The sequence below is a fragment of the Varanus komodoensis genome, unplaced genomic scaffold, assembly GCF_004798865.1.
Source record: "Varanus komodoensis strain SLA01 unplaced genomic scaffold, ASM479886v1 scaffold18_3, whole genome shotgun sequence".
Lineage (NCBI taxonomy): Eukaryota > Metazoa > Chordata > Lepidosauria > Squamata > Varanidae > Varanus > Varanus komodoensis.
Window position 1 is genome coordinate 4,450,528 of NW_025335549.1, and position 10,957 is coordinate 4,461,484.

Sequence of the window (10,957 nt, forward strand, 5' to 3'; positions counted from 1 at the left end):
CCTATTGTGAAGTATAAGCATTTTAGAGGACCTAAATGCCCCCAAATTTCCATGTCTCCCCAGAGGAATAATGTAAGGAAAGCCACGCTGGATCCATCCAGGCCGGCGTTCTGTTCGCACCATGGCCAGACAGCGGCCTGCCAGGAGCTGCAGCACCCTCTGTCCCACCCAAGGCCCCCAGCAATGGGTGTACACGCCACACTGCCCTGTAAGCAGAGGAGACACACAGCCGTCAAGGCCAGCGGCTGTGAATAGCCTTCCCCTCCGCGATTTGTCCATTCCTCTTTTAAGGCCCTCCGACTGGTGGCCATCTCCCCTTCCTGTGGCAGTGAATTGCATGGCCTGACCATGAGCTGTGTGAGGAAGCCCTTCCTTTCACACGTCAGCCTCGTGGAAGGACCCCACCAGGTCCTAGAATGATGAAAACAGGAGAAAAATGTCTCTCTGCTGTCTTCACCGCATGCCTAATTTTCACCAATTCTGTCAGGTCTCTCCTTGCTTACCTTTCCTCTGAGCTGAATAATCTGAGCTGTTGCAACCATTCCTTACAGGGGAATTGTTCCATCTCTTGTAATGTTCTTTCCGAGGTGTGGGGATTGGAACTGCACAGGATAGTCTTACTGTGGTTGGACCCATCTTTGGGAATATTAGCCCCCTCATCTGGAGCCTCCTCCTCCAAATCTGAACTTTTAGTTTATCCTTAAAAATGGATTTGAGGCAGTGTTTCATCAATACATGCAAATTGCAGCACCGAGGGGAGAGTTACAAACAAACCAGGAGAAACCATAAGCTGTAGCAAATGGCAGAGGCTGCAGTGCTGGAATCCATTTTAGGAATTCTGCTAATGAGATGAGAGGCAGAGGATTTTTAAATGACCATGTTGGAAGAAAGTCCCATGCTTATTCCCTGTGGACATGGAATCCCCATTTTCAGCTGTCATGGCTAAGAGCTATTGGTAGACCCATTCTGCACAAATGTTTAATCCCTTTTTAAAGACACTGTAATTATCACTAGGTTCTGTTTGGCAAAGAATTCAATATGTTAATAATTTGATGCACTTCCTTTTGTTTGCCCTAAACCTATGGCCAATTAATTTTATTGGATAGTTCTGAGTACTAGGGTGTTCCTGGTTTTCAGAAGGTTTTGTTTTTCAGAGGAAGAATGGGCTTAGCTGTCCTTTTTCAAGCATCCTACCAATAGCCTTCTTAGTTCTAGAAACCTTTTCCATGCCTCATCATCATTATAGTGGAATACATAAGGTGAAGCACTGGAAAATATCTAATATGCTACAAATTTAAGGTTTGGAGGGAAAATTCAAGAAAATCTCTGCTCCAAACCAAGTTCCGACACAAAGTTATGAGGGGTGCTTGCTTATAGGGTGCAAAGAGAGCAAAAGCCAGGACTAGGGAGACCAAGGGCTGAAAATGATGTGGACTACTCTTTTTCTCTCTTCTTCCAACCATTGCTTTACTCACTCTGCCTCCTCCCTCCCTCCCTCCCTCCCTCCCTCCCTCTACTCCTGTTTCATTCCACTTCTCTGCTTTCCCTCTACTTTTATTCCTGCTGGCTGTTCTCTCTTTCTGTAACCTCCTCCATGTTTCTGTCTTCCTTCCCAACTGACAAACAAGCATGGGAAGGATGGAATATTACTATTGTTCTTAAATTTCAGAATCACCCAATAGCTGATGATCTCTTGGCACATTTTAAAAAATATATAAAATGCACCATATTAAAATATCACAAAAAGTTTACAATACAAAATTTAAAAATAATTTTAAAAGAGTTTTAAAAAACTAAAATTACTGGAAGAAAACTCTTATGACCTGTTTAGCAACTAGAAAGCCCCAGTAGACCAATTGAATACCAGTGATGTGTTCAAGTCTTTAACTCCAAGTCCTGAGTCAAGTCTCAAGACTAGTCTCAAGTCATGGCAAGAAATGTGTGAGTCAAGCCTCAAGCCTCCCTGTCTCCCTGGCCCCGGCACCTTGAAGCTCCTCCCTCTGACACCTCTGCTGTGTTTGTGCCTGTCCTCCTGCCTGTCGTAGATGTCTTCCTGCAAGATCATCCCTGGATATCCTCCTGCACTCCTCCTGGAGTGGCTCGGTGGTGAAAACAGTAGAAAAAGCGAGTTGAGTTGAGTCACTCACTTGAGTCACTGACTTGGGAATGAGTCACTTAATTCAAGACCCCAACACTGTTGAATACCTTGCAGCAGAGGACAGTCTTTGCCTGGCATCAACAAGATAGTAAAGTTGGTGTCAGGTGGGCCTCAGGGGGAGATTGTTTCATAACTGGAGGGCCACTGCTGAAAAGGCCCTTTTCCTTTTTGCCATCAGCTGAGCTAGCTGCCCTTGGAGAGGTCTGAACTGAAGTGGTCTCCACTGTCCTTCCACCAATCAATCCATCTGCTCTGGCTTCACCCACCACCTGTCCTTCCCTTCTGCTCTGTGCTCCTTCACGGAATTTGCCCAAGGGCAACGCAAGATTCTGGACTCTACACATCGCCTCGGGTAATGACCCCACCATCTTCTCCATCTTCTCTGAGTTAATGTGTGCAGAGGCAGCATCTCTGGCATTCCTGCTTCTTTTCCGTCCCTCCACCCTTCCAACTATATTATGCGACAGAAGAAATAATCTGTGAGTTTTGGACTGATTGTGGTCTCCACTGTCCTGAGAGTCTCTCTCTTACATGCAATGAGAGATCAGAGCAAGGAGCGTGTCCCTCTCCAAATATTTCAAGGGAGAAGTATTCTTATATCCTTGCAGGATTGCAACTGGATCTCTTCCATCCTTGGGCAAAATTGTGTGAAGTTAGATTGCAGTAGAGAAACACCAGTAGCTGCTTTTTCATTAACCAAGTCCACTATGACCTAGTCTTACTATGGGGACATTGGAAGCTGCCTTGTTTTGAGACACATGGGCTAGTCCATCTAGTTCAGCATTGTCAACACAGACTGGCAGTTGGCTCTCCACGGTTTCAGGCAGGGATTTTTCCTGCTCTGTATGAAGACTCAGGTGATTGTATCAGGGAACTTTTACATGCAGAGGGTGTTCTCTACCACTGCACCAGAGCAGTTCCCCTGGGACCCAGGAGAGGTCTTCTCCATCAGAAATTTGGGTTAGACATCAGACCTGTCCCACATCTGAAATATGAATATAATAATATCAATCCCCCTTACAAGATTGTTAGAATTACTGACATAAAATGTGCGAAGCATTCTGAATACCCCAAAGTCCCATTCTGATGTTTGGCCATGGCTATCATTGTCAAGGAACTGGGCATGTTTGCTCTGGCTGCATTTTCCATCCATGCATGCCCCTGGAAGCCAGCTTTCTGTGCACTCCTGTGCCTGCTAACCTGCCCTCTCCCCCATTTACTTGCCCCTACTTTCTTGCACAGCACTTCCAGGGTCCATCATTGCCCCAGTTAATTTTATTGGCTGTGTGCTTAATAGATGCTCATTGGGGTTCTTCTGCAGCATTTGGTAGAGAGAAAGACGAAAATGAGTTAAGCTGCAGCAGTATGTACAAGATTTAGTGTGATTTTCCACAGCTTAACCTTTCTTTTGATCCCTAAAAAATACATACAGCTGAGAGATAATTCCATCTCCTGGGTACTTTTTCCTACACTGCATTATCAGACTGGGCTGATAATGCAGGTCTAGAGCTTTGTGGGAGAGCACTGATATTCTCAACATCTCCTTGGATAGGGTGTCCAGGGGAGAAACGATTTTGCCTAAGACCATGGAGAGTTGCTGCCAGTCAAAACAGATGATACTGGGCTAACTTGGGATATTATACCAACAGTCTAAGTCAGGGGCAGGCCAATGGTTAATGGTGAGGAGAAAGTGGATAGGGAGACATTGTTCTTCCACCTTTCGATGCTCGAATTCAAATATGTCATCCCATCAAGTTGATTACAAAGATCCATGACAGGTAAAAGAAAGGACTTTTTCACAGTGCATAGCTAAACTATGGAATTCACTTCCAGAAGAGCCAGTGAAGGACCCCAGTTTGGATGGCTTTGAAAGGGAATTAATGGCTAATAGTTCTGACATCTCTGTGCTCCCTCTAGTAACTGAGGCAGTGTGCCTATGTACACAAGGTCATGGGGAAGATGGGTGGGACGGTGCTGCTGCACCCTCACCCTGCTTGTGGGTTTCCTGTGAGTGGCTGGTTGGCTGCTGTGTGAACAGAATGCTGGCTTAGATAGACCTAGAGGCTCGTCAAGCATTGCAGTTTTATATTCTTACCTGTTGATGCTCTCCAGAAGTTTCTGACTGCATTTCACATAATCTCATATTGCTGTCCATGTAGGTTAGGCTGATGGAAGGTGTAGTCCACTATATATGGATGTCACCAGGCTGGTGGGAGTTGTAGTTCAGAACATTTGGATGTCAGCAGGCTGTCTAACCTTCATCTAATGGAATAATCCAGCTCTATTTGTACCCTATCAGTTTGCTCTTGGATACAGGAGGAGGACGCAGTGGCAGCAGCAGCTTGTTCCAGGGAGAGAGAAATGACAGCCTCCCTGGTGTTGTTGCACTGCAGATCCCTTCAGTCATAGCCAACAGCTAGGATGATGGATGTTGCAGCCCAACAACATCTGGATATTCTCATGATCCCCACCTCTGAAAGAAAGAACCCTTCTGCTTTGGGCAGGTTTCACCTGGAGTTCTTGGACAGTTTGGAGGGTTGAAGGATATCAACAAATTGGAGGGTATCTGGAAAAGCTGGCAAAGATGTTGAGGGGCTTCGTTGATCCGCTCCCATGAGGAAAGGTTGAAAGAGATGGGAAGAGATGATTAAAAGGGGGCATAACAGTCTTCCTCCTTCTGAGGATCTGTTCCCCAGTCAAGGCAGCAAATTTGTATCCTACCATCCTAGAAGGCAGGGCCCAGAATAACTAAGAAGAGAAATCTGACTAATTATTAGGAAGAACTTTGTGCTGCTGAACAGTAGAACAGTCCCTTGAAGTCCCTTTTAACTCTACAGATTGAGGATTCTATATAAGAATAATTTTGATGGGTCATCCTCCATGTGACTAAACTGGATTTTGGCCCTTGGGGCTGAGTTTAGATTGTCATCCACTCAAATTTATTTATTTTACCTTCAGGACACTTATGAGTTGGAATGCAGAAGAATTTCTTTCAGTCCAGGGGTGAAAGAGCCCATTTGCAACTGTGAATAGTAATGCATGTTCTTCAATAAAATTTGTAAATTCTCAAAGTTATATTTGCATTCACAAAAATGCACAAATTTGGCAAAATGCACAGCTTCTGAAAAATGCAGCACAGGGGCATGCTCAACCAAGTTTGAAGCCAAGTTCAAAGAATTTCAGTGAGCTTGACCAAACTTGGTTCTCCTGTCCCTGTTTCTGAATTCCAAGTGGTCTTCTCAGTTACGTCTTTGAGAACACAATGGCGCCTTTCTCCCACAGCATGTTCATGAACCCCTTCCAACCATTCCTTCCTTTCCCCCAAAATGATCCCGCAAGCAGCTTGAAGAAAGGTGGCTCTTACAGCCTTTTATTAGGCCTTAGGCAGCTGGAGAATGTACACCCAGGATGGGACAGCCCTTCAGTTGGAGAGTACCTTCAAGACAGGACTGTCCTCTGAAAGAGAAGATGCGCAACCTCCCTAGGGTATCATGATTTTGGGGGAGGGAAGTTTCTGCAAGTTTCCAGTTCTGTACCCATCTATGTGAGCCCTTCCCACATCAAAGGGCTCCTGGCAGCTGTCATTCTCCTGGGCCCCTGGCTCCCTTCTTAGAGGCTCAAGAGGTATTACAAAGGTCTCACAGTGCTGCTACCAAGCCAGGGGAAGACTGCAGCAGAAGCACTAATTTGTGTCACTGTGTTCCCCAGGTAAGTGCCGGAGGAAAAGGAACTGTCTTGTACTCCAACAGACTCTTGGTCAATCTAGCCCACTACTGTTGACAGAGACTAGCAGTAGCTCTGGAGGATTTGGGGCAGGATGTTCCCTTTCCCTGACTGGAGAAGGCCAGGGTAAAAGCTGGGACATTCTGTATGCAGAAAACCACTCTTGCACTCACTAACCGCCACTGCCCATCATAATGGACACAGTCATTTGGAGGAGGTAAGGTCTGAGCAGAAGCAAGTCCAAAGCTGTTTAGACCACTCCACTTGGAATATGCCACTCAAACCAATGGCATCTTCCAAATCAGCAAACACCCACATCAGCAAAACCTTTTGTGCTCAACCTTTCATTTACAGTATGGAGAAACTAATGTCAGCTTACTCTACCATGAGGCTCTTGCAATCTCATAGAATCAAAGAGCAGAATTGTTGGAAGGGACCAAGAAGGCCATTGGGTCCAACTCCCAGCTAGTGCAGGACCCCAAGATACACCAGCCCACTCAGATGACTGTTGCATCTTGAATGTCTCTAGTGTGGGAGAGCCCAGGTGACCTCCCTAGATAATTGGTTCCCCTGTCATAATGCTCTGACAGTCAGGATTTTTTCTGGATATCTATCCTGAATTTGTTTTCCTGTAACTTATTTTTTCTTCTGTGTCCTGCTCTCTGGGATATTCAAGAATGGATCTTGTCCCACCTCTTTGTGACAGCCTTTCAAGTACTTACCTGTCCGTCCGTCCGTCCGTCCGTCCATCCATCCATCCATCCATCCATCTATCCATCCTACCGTGTTGCTGTTAGCACACACACACACTTTCTCAAGCCAACTGAAATATCATTACTTATCATTCTCTCTCTCTCTCTCTCTCTCTCTCTGTCAACCAGTATTTTTTTCAACTGGCTTGAGAAAGTTCTGAAGATGTCTTTTGAAAAGAGCAAGGCAAACTCCTGACTCCTATTCATGTTTCTTGTTGTTACATGTTCTGAAGAACTCAGGATAAATGTTTTCCCCTGCAGTGATAATTGTAGAGAAAACCACAATTCTCCTTCCAGGTATCCCAGCCAGAAATACATTACACAAGCTCCTGTTTACACATTTTTTAAAGAAGTGGAGTTTTTATAGAAGATTTTAAAAATACTTAGCTTTTGTGGACTACATAAAAGGGCAGAATGGTACCTGTCTACCATTTACAATTCATTTGAATACAACCTGAAGTACTTCTCAGATTAGTTTTGTTTGCTCTCCTTTGATAAGATACTTTTTATTCTGAACTGGACATTTAAAGTAACATGGCTACTGGTGGGCTTCACAAAGAGCCATAGTCAGGTACTAAGGGTGTAATCCTATTCATGCTTAGAGGGAGGGAGGGAAAAATCATATAATCCCCATGCTGGGAGTTGTAGGACTTCCCCTCTCTCTAAACATGCATAGGATTACACAGTTGTGTGGAAGTTTAAGTTTTCTTTATTTATTGTGTCTTTATGCTGCTCAATTGGCAAAGCTTTCTGGGGTGGTTCACAACAATTGAAAAACATAAAATACATTATAAAAGTGTAGATTTTTTAAAAAATGTATAAAATAGAAGCAACAGACAAAGTCAAACTTAGGAGCAGCACAAAGATTTAAAATACAATAAAGAGTTTAAAATAAAAGAAAATAAAAGACTAAAATGCCTGGGGAAAGAAGCACCACAAAGAGTAGGTACCAGGTGGGCCTCCCTGAGAAGTTCATCTCACAGCTGGGGTGCCACAAAAAAAAAAAAAAAAAAAAAAAGACCTAGGTAGCCACCTGTCTGCCTTCCATTGGTAGAGGTTTCCACAGAATCTTAGGATCCAGGTAGTTATATAGGGTACATAGTTAACCTGGCTACCTAGGGTATATTAACAGCTTTCTGTTTAAACTTGCACAGAATTACATCTTAATTGACCTTGAATAGCTAGCCATAAGCTGCATGAGCCTATAATCTTCATACTAAAGCTATTCTTCTGTACTCTCCACTGATTGTGTTTTTTGTTTTGTTTGTTAACGTCTCCCCTTAAATTCTGGGCCTTGTCTTCTTCTTATTTGGGGGATTTTGGGAGTTACAATAGAGCAGGAGTGTGCAGAGATAGATGGGCATCTCCAGTAGGTTGTCAGTGATTTCTCTGCCCCAAAGTGTATACTGTTTGGAGCGAAGAAATTTTGGAGGCAAGCAGAGGTGGGCTTTGTTTGGCATTTTGGTGAAGGCAGAACCAAATTTCTGGGTCACTGCTAGCATCGAGGGTATAGCTTAGAATCTGCTGAAGGTCCCCACAGCCAAGCCAAGACTCCCCTGATGAACTCCATGCAACTGCTTTTCCTCTTCAGCATTGCAAACCTTCGTCTGCCAGCTTTTTGCTCTGGTGCAGACAGCAGCGGTGGTGAGGAGTAGAAGTAGATGCCACAGCCAGTTTGCTTAGTATACATCAAGCAAGTGGCAGCCATGATGGGGAAAAGGAGGAGGCAGAAGAGCCTCTAGTGACAAGAAGGCAGACTCATGGAAGAAGAGGGCTTACTGGGGATGCCCTGTGCAAAGGTCCCCCAAACCCCAGAGGCAGCACTCTCTGGGTCCAGAATTCTTTTGCAGCAGGCACTGGTTTGGCAGCTCCTGGTAAAGTTAACCCAGTAAGTCTGAAGATTGCTCACCCCGTGTTATACCAGTTTCCTAACAGCCCCAACTCTGATGTTGGAGGGCACCAGGAAGTGACATATCAGGTATAGTTTGGCCCTGATCGGTATTCAGCCACCCACATTCACTAATAAAGCAGAATGTGATTAGATTTGATCCACTTGGATCAATGTTCTTCCCCGCTTCCTGTTACAAAGGTTATGCATTCAAATTAGAAACTTAACAGGGTGGCAATTTTATAATTTGTACTTCTCCTTTGATAGGAGGGCTTTATGAAACTCTTGTTATGAAACCTGCAACTATGTGAAAAATAATCTGGCTTTGGTTTTTATTACAAACTTGGCATTCAGCCCAGGTTTGTTAAGGATCCTTTGAAGTCTTAAAAAGAAAAAGGGAAAAAAGGGAAGAAACCTTTTCACTGAACCTTACCCAACTGATTCTTTGGGGGATTAGCAATACAACATTAATGGCTTCATCCAATGTGAAATGAGCAAGTTGGCATTCAAGCCCTGGTTTTTTTTATACACACACACACACAGCAAGGATAAAATATCCCCTTCACTTTGAGGCAGTAACATTTTGTGGGGCTTTACAGCAATGAGGAACAACACATTTTAATCACTTAGGTCAGGGTTTCCCTAACTTTTTGCATTGGTGCATGTATTTGCAACTTTGAGAATGCTCCTGCAAACTTACAGAAACTACAATTTTGACATCTACTTGCACTCCAGATCATGTTTAGATTTTGAAAGTCCAAATTTCTTCGGTGCACACTAACATGCAAACCAAGACTGCCATTGTGTAACAAAAGAAATATTGGAAGACACCAAACACAGGAAGAATATGAATATGAAGTCCTTTTGCATGCAGAAGGACTCAGCTTCAATCCTGGCATTTCTACATAGGATGGATGGGAAAGAAGCTGGTCTTAGAAACAGAAGAACTACAACCACTCCATGCTGATAGCAGGGGGCTAGATGCTTTGATGCAGTATAAGGCAACTGACAATGTTATTTCAGGGGGAAACTCTTTTTGAAGCACATACCCTGTGTAGGCCGAATGCCCTCATACATGGGGGCTTAAAAGGGATTCTTCTGCTAGGGTGCACATTTCCCATAACCCAGTTATAGCAGGGCTCCCAGCTGTGAGAACACTTCTACTCATGTTCATTGTCAATACAAGTGGGAGCTTCCTGAAGATCTCCACGGCAACTTGGCCATGGCCAAAGTGCACATGCCCTGAACCTTCCCAGCATTTTACCCTTCATGTGTACATCAGGCTAAAGCTAGAGCTCACAGGCTCTAACTGCCAATGACCACATCTCTGAGGCAGACCCATTGGTAAAAGGAACTGCCTGTCTTGGCAAAAAGCGTACGTGAGAGTGAAACAACAGGAAGGCTGCACTATATGGCTGCATGGATATGATAGGTTTTGCACACATCTCCGAAGCAGTGCAAGACACATACTGATCATGGAATAGAATCACACCTGGGTGTATGAAGTGTCTTCACATGAGGCATGGCATATCACTCCCTCCAAGAGTATGAAAACAGGTGAGATATAAAAAGTGAGAGCAAGTGGAAGGGCACATTCATTCCACATGGCATCGGAATATATTTCTCAAAGAAGCTAAACTGCATCAATGCCCCTTCTGTCTTGAAACCTCCTACTTCTTTTTCCTTCTGAACCATGGATAGAGTAGAGTGGAAAAGGTTGTCACACCATATTCAGGGTATAGGAAAGAAGATCGTACCTGCTTTTCTTGTGTATGCACACGGATGTATAAAAGTGAATTTATATGCAGAGAAAGTCAGCTGCATGTGTGTGTATGTAAGAGAGAGAGAAAAGAGAGCAAACAAAAGAACATTTGTTATGCTAATTAGCAACCCTTCATTAATCACCGGCTCCAGTGCTCCTTTGCTATAGAAGCCATCATGTGCCAAGATCCATTTTTTCCCTTCCAGCAATGTCAGTTTCATCAGCATTTGTTTGCTTGATGATCTTTTTTCTTACACATGAGTCTCTGAGCATACAAAAAGTGGAGTGCTGAACCCTTTCTGCTGTTCATTTCCCTGGAGGAGGTGTGCTGTGAAAATGGGCTTGCCCCGGCCCCTCCTGTTGTGCCCCTAACTGGGCTTCCCTCTGGTGGTGGCAGTGAGCCACCAGGTCTACCTTCACAATGGTCGTGGGGGGGAGGGGGGAATCCTATGTTGGTGTCTCCTCCTTCGGGCTGTGACTCCTCAGCATTTCAGGGTTGGGTTGGCCGGTCTCCCCACCTGCCCTTTGGCTAATCTCCCCCACTGCCACATCCTGGTGGGTCTCAGGAGCTTGAACTTCAGCTGGATGCTGAGCTGTTCCAAAAGCAGCCTCATCCTCAAAATTGGAATCTGAATCATCAGCACAACCGGCACAGGGAGCCTCCCAGGAGTGCG